General features: G+C 51.1%; 1 protein-coding gene across 5 annotated transcripts in view; it reads left to right on the top strand.

The window, feature by feature from the left end:
- Nucleotides 1–21,516, top strand: part of BOC (BOC cell adhesion associated, oncogene regulated) — a 122,345-nt gene that overhangs the window by 27,471 nt on the left and 73,358 nt on the right. For 2 of the 5 annotated variants that reach the window (XM_055126549.1, XM_055126545.1), the window contains exons 1-2: nucleotides 2,800–3,263; nucleotides 7,624–7,714. The exons of 1 other annotated variant lie outside the window; for it this stretch is intronic. The gene's annotated coding sequence lies outside the window, so the exon portion shown is untranslated. Of the gene's footprint in view, nucleotides 1–2,799; nucleotides 3,264–7,623; nucleotides 7,715–17,234; nucleotides 17,253–21,516 lie in introns of those variants that run through there. 2 more of the 5 variants (XM_055126547.1, XM_055126546.1) reach the window with 2 other exon arrangements.

The following is a 21,516-nucleotide window of genomic DNA, read 5'->3' as shown; positions in this document are numbered from 1 at the left end:
GTTGGCAGAAAATTATCCAGAGTGGTCTGAAGGCCTCCTTTTTATTTGGAAGCCCCCCCCAAATTAAAAAAATTAATAAGTTCTATGGATAAGAAGAACATCCATGTTCATAGCCTGGGAGAGAAGTAAGGTTCAAGGCCAAGGACCCTTCTTCCAGCTAAAGAGAGAAGAATCGAAATTTTCGGTTTTTGTTTGCTCTCACTCATTCAAGGGGACCCAGGACTTTGGACCCAAAGGCCAAAAGGAGAGGAATGGAATTATGAGGAGAAAGTTCTAAAAGAAATGATGTAGAGGTGTAAAGGACAATGTTGAAATGTTAAGCAATTAATTGTACATATAGGGAAAGAGAAGCATCTGTCCGAAAATGTTATGAATTGCGTTCCTGTAGGAACCTGACATGGCCAGATGAGTGGTACTCGAGGTCATTTTTGAAAATAGGTGGAGGATTGCACTGCTTAGGACTGTGGGGAGAAGAAGTATGGCACAAGAGTGGACGGCTGCTTTGTCCCTTCCCTTGGGGAATGAAATTTCTGTACCCAGGATAGACCACAAGTCTTAAAACTCCTGAATTGTGCCCTATGAGAAGGACAATAAGGCCATTGAATGGGGAGAAAAATAAGTGTTGGAGAATATCAGGAAAAGAAGGTTGGAAATTAAAAGTAAAGAGGTGAAGATGGAAAGAGTGCCAATACATCATTGAAAAACAAAGAATTCAGAGTTTTTTTCCACATCCCCCCTATCCCCCCGTGGACTGGAGCGATAGCACAGTGGGTATGGCATTTCCCTTGCACATGGTCTACTGGGTTCCAGTTCTCTCTCCCTCTTGGAGAGCCCGGAAAGCTACGAAGAGTATCCCCACCACACAGCAGAGCCTTGCAAGCTACCCGTGGCGTATTCGATATGCCAAAAACAGTAACAAGTCTCACAATGGAGACATTACTGGTCCCCGCTGGAGCAAACCGATGAACAATGGTGCAACAGTGCTTTCCCCCCCTGCAGTGCTGAGGATAAATGTAGGGCCTCACACATGAGACAAGTGTTCTAATGTTGACCTATGTGCCCAACCCTGCTTTTTCACTTTCCTGCTGAAAGCAGATGGGCTCTCTCACTCACTACCACCACCAATCAACATCCCCACCACCAAAAGGGTATGCCCCAAAATGCATACATGAAGAGCTGAAGGTGTCCAGCCCATCAATAAGGCTCCTCCCTCAACTATGAAATGAGTGAGAAAGCAAATTCAGTCATGTGTGTTTACTGGCGGAAGACGTTCTGTCCTGAGGGTTTCTGTGCTTTAAGTGTGAACTTCCTAAGAGTATGATTGTGCAAACCAACATGGTAGAGTGCAGTACACATCCAGACTACAGGGCACAGCCAACTGGGACCAGAATCACATTTGCAGTGTTTTACTGACCTAAATTTATGTGAGATAGGAACTTTCTCTAAGTAAAATACACTTCTGTTGCCTTTTGTAACGTTTTCAAAAATTAAGATGCGATTAAAATCTTATATGCCTGGTAAAGCATTGTGTCGACTGCCGAGAGACAAAGGAACACAAAATTCAGAAAGGTTAAGTGACTTTCTCAAAGTCACACAGCTATTTCCTAGCAGCTGTCTTACCAGAAAGGGGCCACCGCGCCTGGCTCCTCCCCACTCCTGGCCTATCTGACTCGGGACTCAGGACAGCTTCATTACAGCTTCGGCAGAAACCCAAGGTTCACTTGGAACAAATGGCTTAACCCTCTGCATCTTGGTTTCCCAAGCTGTAGTTTGGAGGACTAGACTGGATCTTTCTTCACTATCTGTGTCATTCCTCAGAAAAGGGAGAGGACCCCATTTCTACCAACTCTGCCTAGGTCTGGCTTCTCAATCAACATCCAAGGCAAAGAGGCATTTGCATCTTGGCCCTGCATCTTCCACAACACCTACTGGAGATGCAGATTCTGGGGTCAGCCCCGGGCGGGCTCAGTCACCCTGAGGCCTGTGACTTGAGCCTCCAGGGGCTCTAAGGCAGCTCTTGACTTGGAGTTCTCAGCCCCACACTAGAGGGAGGGTTTAACACCCCCAAACACGAACACGGGCTTGGGGGCAGGGGAAGGAACTGTCCTTCGAGGGCCACTGGCCCCTCACCCCTGCTCCAGGCCCTCCCCCTGGCCGCTCCAAGGCCGCATGGTGAGTGGAGGTCAGGGCAGGGCGTTATCAGCCCAGGACAGGGACTCCCTCCCTCCTAAACCCACAGGGTGGGTCCAGGGGGCAAACGTCCCAGGCACTGGACTCCTCATCAGTTGCCCTACTTTTTTGGGGGGTGCGGGGAGGGGTCAGCGTTTAACAGCAGAAGGTTCCGCTTTGAATGACTTGTTCCATAGCTGTTTGCTGGCAGAATGAAGATCAGCGGAGAAGGAGGTGTCCAAAAAAGGCTTGAAGACAAGAGCCTGGGTAAAAGCCGACAAAGTATAAGAGAGAGGTGAAACCGGAGGAAACTGGGGGTGCGGGGCGGGGGGGGGGGGGCTCCTGAGGGAGGGAGGGAGGGAGGGAGGGAGGCCGAAAACAATATTCTGGGTGTGGGAAAGAAAGGGATTGGGCAAGCGCGCGGAACTAAGGCGCAGCAGAAAGAAAGTGGGTGTTAGGGAGGGAAAAAAAAACTGCCCAAGAGTTTGGGGGACTTTTTTTTTTTCCAGCTTCCTTTCCAAGACTTTTTCTTCGTTCCAGTTTGCTCCTCCCCTTCTCCCCTTCTCCCCGCCCCCCCTCCTCCCCGCTCCCCCCCCCCCCCCTCCTCCTCCGCCCCGCGCGGCACCGGGAGGCTGGGAGGCTGCAGGAGCCAAAGGAGGGATTGTTGGCGAGTTCAGTCATCCAAAAAAGCTTCTTCCCGATGGAGGCACCGGGGGCTCCGGGCGCGCCGTCCTCTGCCTGGTCCTGCTGCAGCCGCCGCCTCGGGCCCCGCTTCCTGCCGCGGGGACCCTGAGCCCTGCGGCCGCGGGTGTCAGACGCCGCGCGCACACGCACCCACGCGCGCGCGGGCGCACACACACACGCGCGCACACACGCACACACACGCACACCCGCACACACCCCCGCACACCCCCGCACCCCGGCCCGCCGCCCTCGCCCCGCGCCGGCCGCCGTTCGGCTTCTTTGTTGCGCCCCGGGGCGGTGCGTCCCGGGGTGTCAGTGTGCGGGGTGCGTGCCCGGGGGCGCGGGGGGCCTCTCCGCGCCCGCCCCCACCCCTCCCGGCTCGTCCCGGTCAGAAGTCGGCGGCACCCGAGGTGAGTCACGTCGCAGAAGTTTGTTTTCTTTTCCTTAAAAAAAAAAGAAAGAAAGAAAAAGTTGTGTTTATTTGTTGCCTGGGGCTGGCAAGCGGGCGGGGGCCGGTGGGAGCGCGCGGGGCGCGCGGGCCGCTGCGGGGGGCTGGGGGGCCGGGCGCGCTCCGGGCGGGAGGGGGGGTGCCGGCCCGTGGGTCCCGGAAGCTTCTTGAGCAGAGGTGGGGCCCGCACAACCTTCCAACTGCCCCCAAGAAGGTTGGCCCGTGGGCTCTGTCTGCGCCCGGGGGTCCGGCCCACGAGGGGAGCGGGTGGGGGTAGGGGGAGAATTCTCGAGCCCCCGGGCGCGGCTTCATTGGCATTTGGAAAGGAACTCGCTGGTATGAGGGGGGGGTGGGGGGTGGGCTCAGGGCACTGGGAGCAGAACAGCCCCAGAAAAAGCATCATTCCAGCTCTCGAAGTAGAAGGTAGAGGGGGCGAGGCTGGAATGGGGGTGTCTAAACGTGTGTGTGTGTGTGTGTGTGTGTGTGTGTGTACGCGCGCGTGACTGTGCGGGTTGGTGTAAGAATAGTTGCGGGGATAGAGGGGGGACTGCAACAAGTGAGAAGGGGCTGTGTGAAAGGTAAAGCAACCCGCGGATACTGCTGCCCAGCTGGGGGGTTGAAGGACCCCCAAGAACTTTCAGGGTGAACAGGGCCCTCGGCTTTCCCAGGTGGTATTTTGGAGGGGAGTAGTAAACCTGCAGGAATCGAGGGAGCCCTCAGGGATTGGTTGTGTTGTTTGTTTGGGGGACCCGGAAGGGTGCTGTGTTCTTGCAGAGATGTGGCAGTGGAGCTAAGAATACCCAAACCGCACGCCCGCGATCCTAAACAGGCACTTTCTGGGTGTGGCGCGGTGTTTAGCCTCCCGGTCAGTCAGATGGGCTTGCATGAGAATTTGATCCAGAGTTACTTCTTTGACTGGACTGAGTGAAAGCTTATTTTGTTTTTCAGGCCCATGTACTACATCCACCACACGTTTGTCACCTTGTCCTATACTATCTAGGACTTTGCATACGTTGGCCATGGCATGAATATTATTGTAAAAAAGGTCTTGCATGTACAAGTATTTTTGATTGATGTCAAGACCAGGAACCCATGCAGGTGCCCCAAACCCTGATGTTTTTCATCGCCCCCCCCCCACCCCCAGGCTTAAATTATAGCCAGGAACTAAGTCTCAAACTTTTCTCAAGGGCTGTTTGGAAAATACTGAGACCTGATCATTTCAGAGTGCTCGTAACATCTGGATGACTTGTTTTCTGAAGTTAATGTGTCAGAGAAAAGAACTTGACAATTTTGAGGGACATAACAGGTTTCTCAGGAATGTTTCTGAGGCCTTATAATTGGCACTTTTTAATGGTCTCGTAATTGAAACCCAGACGGTTCTCATGGTAATCCTGAAGTTCAGTGGGCTACAGGTAGGGTTGAAAACAACAGTGGAATTATGATTTTCCTGCCAGATGAGTTTGGGGAGTGAGTTTATACAGGAAGAGACAAAAAATGAAAAATCAGGTCACTCCTGTGTGCCACTTAGCTGAGTCTGCCAGTGATCACTGAAATTTATTAGAGCCCGGCGGCCCAGAGGCGGGAAGCTGTCTACACCTATGGAATCTGAGGATTGAGATGCCAGGCACTTTCTTTCCTCTGCTTTCAGATCTCAGACTTTTTCTCAGGAGAAATTGTCCAGGCCACAGGCCCTGGCTTTTCTTGGGAGAGGAGGTTACTGGAAGCCAGACTGGTTGGTTCCCTGCCCACATCTGGGAAGGAGGGGTGGGGCTGCAGGAAGCAGTGGGGACCCTACTTGGCAATTAATTGGTTGGCTAACTTGTGATAAGAGAGTGATTTATGTTCCTTTCCATCCTCCAAATGGGCCCAGAGATTTTCCTGCCTTTGAAGTGCTTTCAAGTGTTTGGGCTCCCAGCTACTCAGTAACTTAGCTGTGGTTTCTATGGCCTCCGAACTAGTAGGAAATTTTGCTCATGAAATAATTCAGTTGGCTTCCCCAGGGACTTCCAGGGGTTAAACACAGAAATGAGCCTGGTGGTCACGGTGTCCCACAGGAGTCCTGAAGTCCGAGTTCACATTTCAGCACTGCTCACGGAGATGGCTAGTGACTAACAATTTTCCTCGCTTTATCTTTCAAACAAGTGCAGCAAGGCCAAAGAAAATCTGGGATGCACCAGGTTTTTGCTCTCCACTTGTTTCTGGATGAGAATCCCTGATGCTAGACACCTGAGCAAAAGTTTCCACATTTGACATGTACTTTGTTTCCTCCAAACTAAGCCCCCTTGCTGTCTCAGAAAGTAGCTGGGGAAGGGAATGGGAATTAGAAATGGGGAGGGAAAAAAATGAGTTATACTTTTGAAAAGCATGTAAGCAGTAGGACTTCGTGTCATCCCTGTAGTTCGATTCAGCAAACTTGCATAGTACTTCAGACCTTGTACTAGGAGTTTCTTGTCCCGGGAGAGAAAGTTTTTGCTCAAAGCTTGATTCCTCAAACTACCCCCACTCTTCCCAGATTTTACTTATTGCACAAACATTGACTGATGATAAGACAATGCTTTATTTCATTACCCACAATTCCATGTACTATATAATAATATACTAAGTGTGCTTTGCTCATCTTTATGCATACTTTACACAGTGTGATAAAAGTGTAAGTTCTTTTATGATCAAAAAGCCTTGAAGTTTCTCTACAGTTTTGGGTTTGTTTTCTGATAAGCTTTGGGTCACACCTACTGGTGCTGGGAACTTACTTCTCCTGCCTCTGTGCTCAAGGTTCACTATGAGTGGGGCCCTGGGGACCATATGGGGGACCAGGAATTGAATTTGAGTGGGCTGGATGCAAGGCAAGTGACCTGTCTGATGGTACTATATTTCCAGCCCAGTCAGACACAAGGATAGATATGTTCAGCCATTTTAATTAAAAGGGGCCTAATCATTTACAGAAAAGTCTTCCTAAATAGAACTTGGTACCCCTCCCTCCACCCCCCACCCCGACCCCACACCCCCAGCTTTCGAGGTAGGTGAGGGTAGAGAGAAGAGGTGGAATGCAGTGCAGGAAGTCGCTCCACCAGGAAGCCTGAACCATAGGTGCTGGGATGCTTGTCTTGCGTGCGGGCCACCCGGGTTTGATCAGCACCACCTCAGCACCACACCTAGTCCCCCTAAATCCTACCTGGAGTGATCCCTGAGCACTGAGCCAGGAGTCAGCCCTGAGCACCACTGGGTGTGGCCCAGCTTCAAAAAGAACTAACTAGACCATCTCTAGAGGCATTACCTTTAGGATTAGGAGTCTGGGTTTGGAGACCTGGTTCTTCCTTTAAACTTCACTTATCCCAACTCAACTAATTGATCTCAACATCTGCAGTGACATCGAGTTAGACTCTTTTCCCAAGCTTGCCTGGTCTCTCCTGCCCATCCTTTTAGGAGTCCACTGGCCACGTGGTCTCTCCCATTCCTATAGCCGCCGCGTTTCTTTACGCCCCTGGCAATTGTTGCTGACACACAGCTGGTCTCCACTCTGTCTGCCTGTCAGCCACCCCACCCAGACTGTTGAAGTCCCATAAACGATTTACCTCCCAGCTTAAAAACAGTCTACGTTTACAACCCAGATTTCTCAGCCCTCTTAGGTGTGACTCAGTCCTCCCTCACGATCATATAACCCCAGGTAGGAGCCTTCTGCTCCAATCTGACCCCCTTAATAGCTGACCTCTGATGTTCTGCTGGGTTTATTCCTGGTTTGCTGCCTGAATATCCCAGATCTCTTCCTTGTAAGCCCACTTTGCATCGTCAGAGGAGGCTTGCTTTAATGTGCTCTTGGAAGATATTTGGCGAATATTGATGAGTGTGGACTCTTGGATCCAAAGATAATGGTTTCATAAGACTGACAAGCTATTTTCAATGCACTCATTGTCTTCAGTCGATTTGTCCATTTCATTTCTAGCAGCGAGTCAGAAGGTAGAGACTTAAGAGGTCTGTGATATTAGAAGAATTACCTGTTCTCTGTTTTCTTATTTATAAACTAGATTCATAAGGAATATAGAATTTTGCCATATAAAAGTCCACTACTTGGGGGCCGGAGCGATAGCACAGCGGGTAGGGCGTTTGCCTTGCACGCGGCCGACCCGGGTTCGATCCCCGGCATCCCATATGGTCCCCCAAGCACCGCCAGGAGTAATTCCTGAGTGCAGAGCCAGGAGTAACCCCTGAGCATCGCTGGGTGTGACCCAAAAAGAAAAAAAAAAAAAAAAAAAAAAAGTCCACTACTTTGCAACAACTGTTTATTTTGCTGTTCAAAACATGAGACACCTCTCTCTCTTTCCTAGTCTCAGAATAAGCTTCCTGGACCCTGTGCCCATGAAGCCCTGTCAACCTTCACACCAGCTGAGGGCTGCAGCAGAGGACTAGAAGCAGCAGGTGAGGCCACCTCTCTACCCTGGCACCCCTGGCCCCTTGAGCCACAAATGAGCTGATCACATTTCAGTTATTCGGGGAGGTCGGTTCGGGGGGTGTTGGGGGGTGCATCTCATCCATTACTCCTGAAAGCGTCTAGCTTTGGACTCTGGACTAAACGAAACGACTCTAGTTCCACTCACATACTCTTTTAGTCAGAACTTGGAGTGACTTCATTTTCTAGAATTGGCCACATGCATACCACTCCCCCACCCCGCTTTTTCTGGGGTGAACCCTATTGGACATGCTGGGATTTGAAGTCTGAGATGGCTGAGGCGCCCGGCTCTGGCTGGGTGAGGAAAGCCCTGTGTTTATTTCTCTGTCAGTGGTATTACAGCGAATGCCTTGTGATCTGCTGTACCGGGCAGTGTTTATCCCACAAAACCCAGAGGGATTCTGTGTCATCCCATCTTCTGAAATAAAGTGAGGAGATCATTTCTCTTCTCCTAATGGTGAATTTGGCCTTATCTTCAAAGAAGGCCTTTGATGTTTGGGACAGGATTATTGGGCAGTCAGAGAAAATCATAGGAGGAAGATCAGAGCCAGCAATACAAAGTCAGTTTAATTCAGTTGCCAGAGAAAATGTGGAGGAGCGTCTCGACTAGTTCTCCTGGTTAATAATAGGAAAGTGCATCTGAGGGCCAGGGTAAGTAGGGTTGGAATTAAAAAAATATATATCCCCAAAGGAGCGAGGCAGCTGAAGGTATGGCACAGGAATGTTTATTCTCCCCTGAAATGAGTTTGGACAGCATGGAAAAGATGAGGGTGATGACGTGTGCGTGGATGGAAGTCTTCATCCTTTCAGCAAGCTTTTATTGAGTCTTTGCTCTGTGCCTGGAATCAATGCGAGAGCCCATGGCATCCAGAATTCCATTAGAGAAGGCAATGGGAGAGAGACGCTTCAGACGCCTGTGCTATTAGAAGCACTACCTGTTCTCTGTTTTTTTTTTTTCATTTATAAGGTAGATTCATGAAAAATATAGAATTTCATCTTATAGAATTCTACTACTTTGCAACAAAGTAGTAGCAATAGCGCAGCGGGTATTTTGCTGTTCAAAAGACGAGCCACTTCTCTTTCTTTGTCTCAGAACAAGTTTCCTGGACCCTGTGTCCACGAAGCCCTGTCATATTTGCTGCAGGCCCTGCAATGCAGATTCCCACATCGAAGTCCTTGGACAGGGTTGATTAAGGCGAGTCTTTCTCAGGCCAAGTCTTCCAGGCAGCCCCGAAGGGCTTTCCCGGTATATGTTGTTTTATTGTCTTCCTCTGAAAAACGGACTTTTAAAAAAAAAAATTTATTAGGGAGTCATCGTGAGGTACAGTTACAAACTTATGAACTTTCATGTTTGTATTTGGTTTACATCCCTCCACCAGTGCCCATTCTCCTCCACCAATATTCCCAGTATCCCTCCCACCATCTCCACCCCAACCCCCACCACCCCACCCTGCCTCTGTGGCAGGGCATTCCCTTTTGTTCTCTCTCCTGTTGGATGTTGCAGTTTGCAATAGAGGTATTGAGTGGCCATTATGTTCGGTCTATAGTCTACTTTCGGTATGCAGCTTTCAACCCGAGTGGGTCCTCCCAACATTCTCTACTAGGTGTTCCCTTCTCTATCTCAGCTGCCTTTTCTCCTAGCATGTGAGGCCAGTTTCCAAGCTGTGGGGCAGACCTCCTGGTTCTTAACTCTACTACTCTTGGGAGATAGTGTCCCATTCTGCTGCTTTATATTCCACATACGAGTGCGATCTTTCTATATCTGTCCCTTTTTTTTTTTTTTTTTGCTTTTTGGGTCACACCTGGTGATTCACAGCGATTACTCATGGCTCTGCACTCAGGAATCACTCCTGGTGTTGCTCAGGGGACCCTATGGGATGCTGGGAATCGAACCTGGGTCGGCCGTGTGCAAGGCAAACGCCCTACCCGTAGTGCTATTGCTTCAGCCCCTATGTCTGTCTCTTTCTGACTCATTTCACTCAACATGATCCTTTCTATGTTGATCCACTTATATGCAAATTTCATGACTTCATCTTTTCTAACAGCTGCATAGTATTCCGTTGTGTAGATGTACCAAAGTTTCTTAAAAAAAAAAACTCTTCTTCAAGATGATGACAAGCTTATTCTTGAGAATTTCAAATTTATTTGCGAGGGGGAGGGAGTGACTCTGACAAACACTGCTCTAGGGATCCCGCCCAGGACTTTTTGGCTAGTGTAGGGATGGGGTGCCCCTCAGCCCTGATGATAGCTGTAGGCTGCATAGCCACACCCAGCAATACTTGGAAGCTCCAGGGCCACACCAGGTGATGCTCAAAGGGTCATGTGGTGCCAGGGATTGAACAGGAGTCAGCTGCATGCAAGGCATGTACCTTAACTCCTGAACTGTTTCTCCAGTCTGAAGAGTCATCTTTTTCCCCCCACCCCCCTCTCTTTTGAGTCAAGTTAAAAACTGAAATCTCAGGCTGGAGCGATAGCATAGTGGGTAGGGCATTTGCCTTGCACACAGCCGACCCAGGTTCGATTCCCAGCATCCCATATGGTCCCCTGAGCCTGCTAGGAGTGATTCCTGAGTGCAAAGCCAGGAGAAACCCCTGTGCATTACCGGGTGTGACCCCCAAAATAAAAAATAAAATAAAATAAAAAACTGAAATCTCAACACTGAATACAGAAGTTCAGAAACTTGAGTTGTAGTGTCTAAAGTCAGAGTAGCTTTGAGCAGGAAAAATTAAGTGTGGGTTCTGGGAGATGACTTAAAGGGCTGGAACACATACTTCGCATGAGGGAATCCCAGGTTTAAGCCTTGGCAAGGCATAGTCCGCTGAGCTCCCCAGGGAAATAGCCCCCAAACACTGTGCCAGGAGCAGCCTCTGAGCACTATGGCTATGGCCCAAAGCCAAATGAGAGAAATGGCATATTGTAGTTTTTCTTTCTGGCCCTTATCAGATTTTAGCTACGAACTCTAGAAATATCTGCCTGGATTTAGTTTTTCTTGCCTCTCAGTTCTGTATGCCCTTTGTCCTATTCCCTACAATCAGTCTGCTTGACTTAGAGATCATTCCCTGAATTCGCCAGTGTGGGGACATAGGTTTCAGGGACAAGGAAAGATATCTGGACTCGCCAGTAGCCTGACCCGCCTTTCTTGCCAAGAGGTTCCTTAGGATGGGATCTCGAGGTGAGAGAAGGAGGCTGGGTGGGCCTGGATGGCCGCCTACTCCCCTGCCCCCGGCCCCCTACCCCTCTGCTGGGCTGGAAATGGACTCTGGTTAGAAGGCCTCCCCCACCCTCCCTGGCTCTGCCAATAGTTTTCCAGGTTTGGCCCTGCCAAGTGCTTTACTAGACCGAATCTTGCCAACATTACAATCCCTGCAGCTTTATTAGGTATGGGTCACTGTTAATTGGGGCGGAAAATACGGTGGGGGGGGGGCGTTCTGGCTTTATTAGTTTTCTGTGAAAGCAGAGGCTGCTCTTAATCATGTCACACAGTATCTCCCCCACTTTCTGCCTCCTGTCTAATGACTGTGATCCCGTAGTGGGGTGATGATACCTCTTCCTTTTATGGACCTGTGACCACTTGGGGCTGGTATGAGTGGGGGGTGCGGGTGTTTCATAGTGCAGTCAGCCAGCACCGTGCCCAGATTTTGTAAGAGAGACCATATAAAGTGATGGAAACTCATGCCTGTTCGCCTCTGCCATTATGAATGGGCGTTTTGTAGTGAACAAGTTATGCAAAAATCGGCTATGCTCCCGCCAAGGCTGAGACTCTACCGGTGCTTCCAGCAAGCGGGCCTGCGAGCCTTCCCTGGCACCTTTGGTGGTCTGCCCCTTGGGAAGGCCGAGAGGTGAGAGCCCGTGGCCAGGGGCCTTTCATGCTGCAGCCTTGGGTCGCCAGGCCGGGGCCTGGGGACCGAGGCTGAGCTCTCGCCTGCCTGGGCCCTGGCAGTTTGCCAGCCAGCTCCGCTGGGTGGTCTGTGACAATGGAGCCGGGAGGAACGATGGACAGAGGAGCACAGCTCTTCTGCCTGGAGAGGAGCGGCAGGGTCTGGCAGCCAGTCGCCGTGTCACTGGAGCACCACAGAGTTCTCAAGTACGGGTGGAACGAATGGAGCAAGTCCTCAAGGCAGTTTTGTGATGGAAGTGCATGTTTGTTCCCCTCCTTGGGAAATTGTTTTGTTTTGTTGTTTGTTTTTGTTTGGGGAGGCACACCAGGCTTCGGTTCTAGTGCTTGGGGCACCATCTGGGGATGTCAGGGATCAAATCTGGGTTGGCTGCATCCAAGGCAAGCACCCTACCCCCCTACTATCTTACTCACCTCTCCCTTAGTTTTGCAAACAGAGCTTGGGGTTTAGGGGATGAGCCTTGATTCTGGGAGGGTGAGTGTGTAAGAGCTGCAGGACAGTAAGGACCCCATGTTCTGGGAGGGAGGGGTGCATATTCTCATTTATCTTGCCCAGAAGCAAGACCCCCCCTTTTTTTTTCTTTTTGGGTCACACTTGGCAATGCTCAGGGGTTACTCCTGGCTCATGTATGCAGGAATTACTCCCGGCGGTGCTGGGGGGGCGGACCATATGGGATGCTGGGAATCGAACCCAGGTCGGCCACGTGCAAGGCAAACACCCTACCCGCTGTGCTATCTCTCCAGCCCCAGAAGCAAGACCTTGCTGCAACCTCTCAGCCTGTCTCTCAGGGACGCCGCTGAGGGCCTGGAGCACAGTTCAAGCTCTGCATTCTCAGAGCCACTGAGGTCACACAGCCTGCCTGCCCATCCTTTTGAGGAGGTGCAGCGACAGTTGCCCTTTGGCCAGCCCCTGTGTGCCAGACCCAGTGCTAGCCCCGAGCAGGCGGTCTCATGAAGAGGGACATCACCCCGCCATTCGGAGACTTTGGTGAGGATAGCGACCCATGCGGATTGCAACTGGTGAGTGGCGGAGCAAAGGATTGCATGGCTGGTCTGCGGAGTCCAAGACCCAGCCTTGGTGGGAGGGACAGTGATTCCAGGTCTCCCTCTTAAGCTTCTGCACTCTTGAGACAGTTGGTGTTTGTTTGCTGCTAACAATGTGTCAGGGGCAGGTGGGAATCCCAAGGAGCACTGTCCAGGAGGCGTGGGTTGGGACTGGACCCAGAAGGTTAGGACAGCCAGCTGCAGCTTCTGCCACAAGGAACCCAGCTCAGGGGTTTCCCTCATGTCAGATTTTGCTGTCAGGCTGTCCCAAGCTTGGTCCCCCTGTCAGTACATGTCGCCTGACTTTTTCTCCCCTCCTTGGGACATTATCTAAATTGCCTGTCCGCATCTATTCTGGCTGCCGGTGAATCCCTTACTCCTGGGGTCTCCACAAGTCTGCTCAAGCAGAGTGCTCTGGGCTCTCCTCGGGTTAAGGGGGAAGAAGGGTTTTGCCTGGCAGCTACTCCCTTGAGCGGGAGAAGTGGCAGCTTGCACAGAAAAGTACCCTGGGGCAGGAAGTAGCAGCTTTGACAGATGATGACATCTCCAGTCAAATGCTCCCAGCACAGCCAGCAGAGAGAATTCCACGGGCAGGTACCTGCAGAAGAGCCCAACGGGACGCAGCCACCCCAGCTCAGGAGTATGGTGGAAATTTGCCTCGTTCTCGGTTCCTTCTTTCTCATGAACAGACTCGGAGAACCTGACTGAGGAGGCCAGGGCTTGGGGAGGGGCTGGGGGCACACAATTTGAGTTCCGCTCACATGACCAGATGTTGAGTAGCCAAGAAGAAGTCACAGAAACGTTTGTGCCTTTATCTTTCGGACCCTGCTAGCCACCTCCTCAGAGACAATGAGCTGCAGGTGAGAGCCTTGTACTCGGGAACACTTTTCACTCAGAATGTACCTGCCCGCCTCGGAAGCCCCTGGCATCAGTGTGTATTAGGAGCCACGCACTCTAGGGGACTGGCCACAGGTCAGAGTCTGGGCATGGCGACTGGCCTCTGCTTCTGTGATGGCATCCTGTTTTCTAAAGGCTTGGACTGGACTGGAGGCAACTTTGTATTATTGCCCGGAACCCTTTTGGTTTACCCTCCAGAGACTGCCTTTCCCTCTCTGGTGGGGAAAGGCCGTGGAGGGAGGTTGGGAAGAACCCTGGTTCACAGTGTTCCTGAGACGGGAAGGACCAGGAGTCTCGGAGTTTCTGGGAGTTTCCATCTGAGGGACAGATGTCTGGAGTAACTCTTACCAAAAAAATTAATTAATTACTTAAAAAGGATGGGGGAGGGAAAGTGCGGTATGACGGTCACGGGAGGAAACAGTAGTTCTGGGGCTGCCCTCGGGTTTGAGACTGTGAGGCCGCCAGATACAGAGCAAGCTTAGGGATCACCAAGACCTGCTTGTAAATCCTGGCATTGGTACTCCTCAGTGTATGACCCTTGGAAGCTACCTATAAGTCATGTCCCCTGATTCTTAAGGTCATGGCAAAACGAGGAAGTAGGACGCTGCATGCCAAGCACATGAAATGCCTTGTGAGCACTGGGTAGAGGATGGCGTCCATTCGGAAAGGAAAGAAGAACGAGCAAAGTGAAAGGAGGGTTCCGGGTTACGGAGGGCTTGAGCAGCTCCAAGGACGTGTAGGTGCATGGCCATGCTGGTGGAGCCCCTGCTGACACGACACTCTGCAGAGATGAAGGAATGAAGCGATGTGGAGAGGGAGGTGCCCACGGCGTGGCATGGCCACCTGTAGGTGCCTGGTTAGGGACCAGCCTGCAGGCCTGGTCTCTGGGGAGGGTCCTTCCAGGTTTCACTGCTTCTTGCTGATCCAGCATCCTGCATTCGTCCCATTAAGCCAATGACATGAATTTGATAATTTTTTTTTGACTCGCTCTAATCTGTCCAGTGCCATTGGCTTTACCTTTGAAACAGTTGAAGAATTTTGAACGTCATGCCATTCATTTTTAAAATGAATATTGCTTGCAATTTTATTATTTATTTTTAACCATTGTTATTGAGGTACCTGGATTTGTTATGTTATAGTGTTATGTACATTATAATGTATCATGTTACACTCAGCCAACTTTTCATGCAGACCTCATTCCAACCCCACACCCATCACCAGAGAGCCCACTTCCTGTCACCAGTGTCCCAGCACTCCTCCACCCCATCCCTTGTAAGCTCAGTTCTATACGCAGAATCTTCAGTTCTGATAACTTTGATCCATTTGTTGATTTATTGTTCTCGTGCCATTTTTAAAACTTTCACATATGAGAGACATCTTTCTATCTCTTTCTCTCTCTCTTTCTTTAGTTGTGGAGGTGGTGACAACGGCTCAAGTATAGATGGACAGAGCTAAACTGTTAAAATGCAACAGACTTGTAAATCAGTGGTCATTTGGCAAAGCAAAAGTTTTTCCAAAACCTTGTTAGAAGTTTACAAATTAAAAATTAATGCTATGAGCAATTCTGTGCCAGTGCATTTTAAAACTTGCATGAAACGGGTAAATCCTACAAATGTAAAATTTAGAACGAGTGAAGAATATTAAAAAAAAAATTTGCAGGGGAAAACCTGGTCCATAGCAATAGCTTCCTGAGTGCTCTCCCTGCCTCACTGACCATCCCTCGCCTCCAGCTGAGTAGTCTGTTCTTCATGGAGGAGTGAGGTGACTCTCCTGAAGAGCTCCCGAGCTGTCTACAGCTCCCCATCTGCGGGGCCCTGCCTCACTCTTGCCTTCTGCCTCTTCCTCCCTGCCTGCTCCCGCTCAGGCACCCCACGCTTCCCTGTGCTCCTCTCACTGGCTGGGCCATCGCCTTGCTCCTGGGTTTCCCTCTTCCTCTTGCTCTGCTCCCTCTCTTAAATGCTCATCCCGTGGGCCTCTGTGTGGGACTGGTCCTAGGTGAACAAGGTCGAAGCAGGGACCCTACGAAGGATTAAGGAAACCAGACCGGTATGAAGAAAAGGGTGAGGCCCAAAGGCTAACAGCCTCTTGGATTCTGAGCCCTCACTCCCCTCCACATGCAGTATTTATTTCTTAGACCCAGGAATTAATCATCAGAAGAACAGCGTTCTTTGGTCCATGGCCTATCTTATTCTATCCAGGCTAAAATTTTGCACATCCGAGGCCTCAGTATATCTGGACAAACATCTCTATAATGGGTTTATCTTGAGCAATGTTTCCTCTGGGAGGAAGAGCAGAGATAGAGCCATCCTGGGAGCCTGGCTTTAGTGGTTTTGCACATCAGTGCCCGTTTGCTTAGATATCAGCTTCCTGTTACCTGCCCGGTCTGCCTTTCTCCTGATTAACCCTTGTTTCCCAACACCACTTCCCCGTCCCACCCTCAGCTTCTTCCCAGTCCCTGCGGCTCAGCCACCTAAATCTAATTCCCACCCAGTTCCCTCCCCCTTCCTGGGTTTTCCTTTGAAGTTCTGACTGCTGAGGTATCTGTGGGTTCCTTTATGTGTAACGTTCTTCTCTTCACTCTCTGGGTAATCAACAGTCTTGGTGATTTTTTTTTTCTTATCTGTTGGACTCTTGAATCTCAAAAGGTGGAACAAGATTGTCAGACAAAATTGCAATTCCCACACAGATGTAGAAAGGGAAATTCTGTCTGAGTGTGTGGGGGAGGTAGGGCAGGGCTGTGCCTTTTTTTTTTTTTTTTTGGCTCTTTGGGTCACACCCGGTGATGCTCATGGGTTGCTCCTGGCTCTGCACTTAGGAATTACTCCTGGCAGTGCTCAGGGGACCATATGGGATGCTGGGAATCGAACCCGGGTCAGCTGCATGCAAGGCAAACATCCTACCCGCTATGCTATCACTCCAGCCCCAAGGGCTGTGACTCTTTCAGGAAGTCTGGAAGCAGAAGTTGCCCAGCTCCTTGCTGTCTTTGAGCTCACATCACGGTGTCACCTTGGAAAATGTCTGTGTGTGTGCCGGTTCTTTACCTGCACAGCTGAGCCCGCCATCCTTTCTCATCCCCATCACTCTGGAGAGTTTGTTTGCTTACCTGCTTTGTGCTTGTGTGGTGCCGGGCCCCACACCCCCTCTTTACACTGGTCACATGGCAGTTTGCAGAGGTGCCAGCACTGCATGGCAGTGGAAGCTGAGGTCTGTGCCGGTGGGATTGGCACCACAAGCCAAGGGCATGGGAACTTGGCATAGATGTGAGAAGAGTTTTCTACAGACCCGAGGGTGTGGTGGGGTCGGGTCCCATGTGAGGCAAGCACTCTGCTGTCGGAGATCTGACAGTCCAGAGAAATACAAGGAATAGCTTGTCACTTGATTGGCTTCTTGTCGCCTCCGTCATTTCTGACTTGCCTCTAGCTCGGGAAGCACCGGAAGAACCAAAATGAAGATGCAGATCCTAGGAGACATCCCAGGGCCTGCTGCCAACAGTCATTAACGTGAGCAAGCCCTCAGCATCCTGCTGCAGCTTCCTCACTCAGCGTACTGGGCTGGAGCATGTAGAGCAGGCCGGGCAGTTGCCACGCAGGAAGCAGACCCGGGTTTGAGCTCCAGCACCCCATGTGGTCTCTGAGCATCACTAGGAGTAATCCCTGAGCACAGAACTAGAAGTAAGCTCTCAGCACTGCCAGATGTAGCCCAATCCCCCCAAATACCCAAGCTTGGGGGGGGCAGAGAAATAGTACAAAACAAAGGTTAAGGCATTTGCTTAGCATGTGGCTGCTACTTCGACACAGGTTCAAATTCTGGTCCACATATGGTCCCCGGAACACTGCCAGGTGTGATTCCTGAGCACTGCTGGGTGTGGCCCCCAAGCTATTTTTTTTTAAAAAGCAATTTCAGATTTATGGAGGGAGGGTGGAAATCAGTAAAATTTAAATTACCATTTTAATTTCACTTTCTTCCCTTGAACCCCCCCGATCAGTTTGCCCTTTTATCAACATGCATGTTAGTTCCATATATTAGTTATAGCTGAGGGGCCAGTATTGACATATTCGTATAAACCGAAGAGTCCCTGTACATTAAGACTTGCATTTTGCATTATGGAGCCTGGGGGTCTGACAGCTGCACTGTGGGCAGAGGCCAGCATTCCAGTCGCATACAGAATTACAGACTTATTGCCGCCAAATTCCCCGTGTCCCATCGATTCTATTCATCCTCCTTCCCCCTTCCCTCCCCCAGTCCCTGGCACCCGTGTCTCTTTCTGCTGTCTCTGTGGTTTTGCCGTTTTCAGAATCTCTTTGAGTTAAATGCAGGCTGTGTATAACCTTTCCTGATCAGCTTCCCTTAGAAATTGCCTCTGGTTTTAAACCTGGCCTTCCGCTCTTGTCCCTGGCTCCCCCCCCCCCCCGTCCCCCGCTGCCCCAAATACATCTAGTCACATGGGCTGCGAACACCTGGTCAAGGAGGAGTTCCCAGACCAAGTATCCCCCAGACTGAGGCAGCCACGCCAGGCCACCTGTCCTGGGCCCAGCTCCCCTGGGCCTGCCTTTATCCCCTGGTCACTGTGCTACTGGAGTTTCGCCCCGGCTGGTAAACTGTCAGGAGCTGCCTATGTTTAAGTTTCACATCTGGAAGCATCAGCTGTGTGGACCTTCCCTTCCCGCTCCTCCGTGGAGACAGGCAGAGCGCACGGGGGCTGTTTGCCTTTCGACTCGGGAGTTTGTTTTACTTGCTTTGGAGCTGCGGAGGAGCAGTGGGAAGTGAGCTTCCCCTGGGCAGCCGGCCCTCCTTCACGACCGCATCCGCTGGGTCTCTGATGTCCCCGCTCTCAGCGACCCTGCAGCTTCCGGCCAGGGGAGTTTGCGCTGGGGACCCTTTGTGGTCCTTATGACAGAACCCCCAGTGAGGTACGGAGAGACTGAGAACTCCTTCCCTGCCCTCCTTTGCATCTCACGCTGGGAATCCCTGACAACTGGGTAGCAGGAGACCCAGAAGGTGCACTCAGCAGCTCTCAGAACAGGGAGCCAGCCAGGGAGCAGGAAGATGATGGTTTTCCTAATGGGACCCCGGGGAGGGAGCCCCAGCCTCAGTGGGAGGGGAGGGTGGGTCTGCAGGAAGGGCAGAGGAAGTTACCTGTGAACGGGCACTGGCAGACTCTGCTTGGACCAGGCGGCACCGTCTCAGAGGCCGAGGACAGGAGACGTGCTATGCAGAGAGAGTTCCAGTCTCTGGGGTGGGTAGAGCCTGAATGTCTGCCCTGGTGCCTGCTGTTTGGAATAAACACAGACCAGCTTGGCTGGTTCCTTCCCTCTCTGAAGCAGGCCAGGCACGCGGGTCCCCGTGCAGCGCTGAAGAAGACCTGTTGATCCCCTTGGAATGTCGGCTTTGGGACTGCAAAAATTCCAACCTGATAGCCCAGCTCTTTGCCCTCGCCTCCTCCTTTGCTTTACTTTGGCATGTCACCCGCTCTCCCCTCTGCAGCCGACTCCCCTAAAGGCCTGCCGTGGAGGCACCTGTCATGTCAGTGGAGACCGGGAGTACCCCTCCCAGTTCGTCACCAAGACTGTCGTACCAATGCAATGGGCTATTCAGCATTCCTGGATTTCTTCAGAAAAGCACTATCGGTAGGCAGGCGATTCTTCCCTTTTTTGTTGGCGTGAGAGTTTCAGGCACACACCCGATGGTGCTGAGGGGCTCAGGAGTGACCCCTAGTCGTATACTGGTACCAGGGACTGTAGCCATTGCAGCGCCATAAGGGGCAAGTGCCTTCCCTCTTGTGTCATCTCTCTGGTCCGGTTCTTCCTTTAGTTAATTATGAGATCAGGAGGGTGACGTGGGCTCGCTTTCCTCCCGTGTCTGTGACAGTGATTGTACTGACTGCTGGCGCATCCAGAAGCTGTGCCCTGGCCCATTTGCCCAAGGCGGCCAGGGTGGTGAATCAGCTGAATCATGCACGTGAGGCTTCTTGTTTTCACTTCTCCAGTCCAGCCTTTGTGCCCGTCTCACCTTGCACACAGTCTGTTTCCAGGGAGGTGCAGGAAGATCCCTGAGGAGGAATTCCACACCGACTACTGCCGGGAGTGGAACGCTAGGAACCATGATCACCGAGGATCTTGCTAAGCACTTCTCCGGGGAGGGGGGGATATCTTAGAAAAGCTGACCCTCTACAGGTCTTGTCACTTTATCACTGTCATCCCGTTGTTTGTTGATTTACTCGAGCGGGCACCAGTAACATCTCTATTTCTCCCAGCCCTGAGATTTTAGCAGCCTTTCCTTACTCATCTTTCCCAACAATTGGAGGCTCTTTCAGGGTCAGGGGAATGAGACCTATCGTTACTGTTTTTGGCATATTGAATACACCATGGGTAGCTTGCCAGGCTCTGCCTGTGCAGGCAGGATACTCTTGGTAGCTTGCCAGGCTCTCTAAGAGGTATGTAGACAGATAGATAGATAGATACATACATACATACATACATACATACATACATACATATCAGGTCTTGTCATCCCAGGAAATCCACCTTCAGCATAAGGAATGGCATCTGTGTGGGGTGGGCCAGGCCACACCCTCCCACAGCTGGGTTCTGTTAGAGGACACAAATTCGTGTCTTGTTGCATGTGGGAAGCATCACTGTGTGTTGGTGTAAGTCTCTGCTATCGTCCCAGTCTTCTAGAACAATCCATCAAGGAGCCGGAGAGATAGTACATGTGTTCAGGCGCTTGTCATGAGGGCTGCTGACCCTGCTTGGGTCCTGAGCACCTCCTACGGTCCTCCAAGCCCCACCAGGGGTCACTCCTGAACACAGAGCCAGTGTATCTCCGAGCACAGCTGGGTCTGACCCAAGAAACAAACGAAGAAGAATCTGTAGAACTGGGCCAGGGATCCAGTCCTGCCCACTTGCAGCCCGCGCCACACTCTGGAGGAAGCCAGCCCCTGTGGCAGGAGACCAGGGATCCTCCTTTATAACCGAGCCGTCCTTCTTTCCAAGTCAGGAAATAAAGTGTGCAGTGTGCCCAGTTGAGATGAACTCGTAGGCAGGCAGAACTAATTTTCCCGGCACAGGAAATGAACCAAGATGCCAGGCTAATGCCCTGGGTCTGTACCGGGGGAAAGACAGTAAGAACTTATTTTCCTGTTGTTTCCCCCTCCCCCCACCACCCTGTCTCAGCCAAGAAGAGGCGTGTGCGTTTCCCTGCCTGGGGCTGGGGGATTCTTTCTGACTTGTCTCCCTGGTGTGAAGAATGCCACCCACTGCAGCTCACCCTCTGCCGCGAGGATGCCCACTGCAGCCTGCTTTTCTGCAGATGCGCGAGGTTTCCTCCAAAGCTGTTTCTGCTTACCCAGGAAGCCGGCAGTAAGCCTGGCCTGAGAACTCATCCTTCTGCTGGCATGTTCCACATGCACACAAAGATGGGCCCCTCACCATCAAAGAGTTTTCACAGTCAGCAGAACTTTGAGCACTAAGCCTGCTGCCTTCGAGACACTGAAAACCAAGTTTTTTGGTATTTCTCCAATGCAGGCAAGAGGCCTCGTCACGTTGAACAGTGCTGTCCAAGTTGTCTCATGAGAAGGTCACCTGCTCAAAGCTGGGACTCAGTGACCCTTGTCATATCATCGGCATCATGACTGCGATGCCATGAGATAAATTGCCAATTCATAATTCTTTTTTAAAAATAAATTAATTTTGGTCACAGTGTTAGTTCCCTCTCAGAGAGCCTGGCAAGCTACCGAGAGTATCCCACCCGCACGGCAGTGCCTGGCAAGCTACCCGTGGAGTATTCTATATGCCAAAAACAGTAACAACAAGTTTCACAATGAAGACATTACTGGTGCCCACTTGAGCAAATCGATGAACAAAGGGGCTACAGTGCTATAGTGTTAGTTATAGTCTTCCAATACTGTTGGTGGTAAGGTTTCACGTCCCAGCATTC

This window comes from Sorex araneus, chromosome 2 (genome assembly GCF_027595985.1).
Source record: "Sorex araneus isolate mSorAra2 chromosome 2, mSorAra2.pri, whole genome shotgun sequence".
In the NCBI taxonomy this organism is placed as follows: Eukaryota; Metazoa; Chordata; class Mammalia; order Eulipotyphla; family Soricidae; genus Sorex; species Sorex araneus.
The sequence above is the reverse complement of the archived record's forward strand: the minus strand, read 5'-3'. Positions and strand labels throughout refer to the sequence as shown.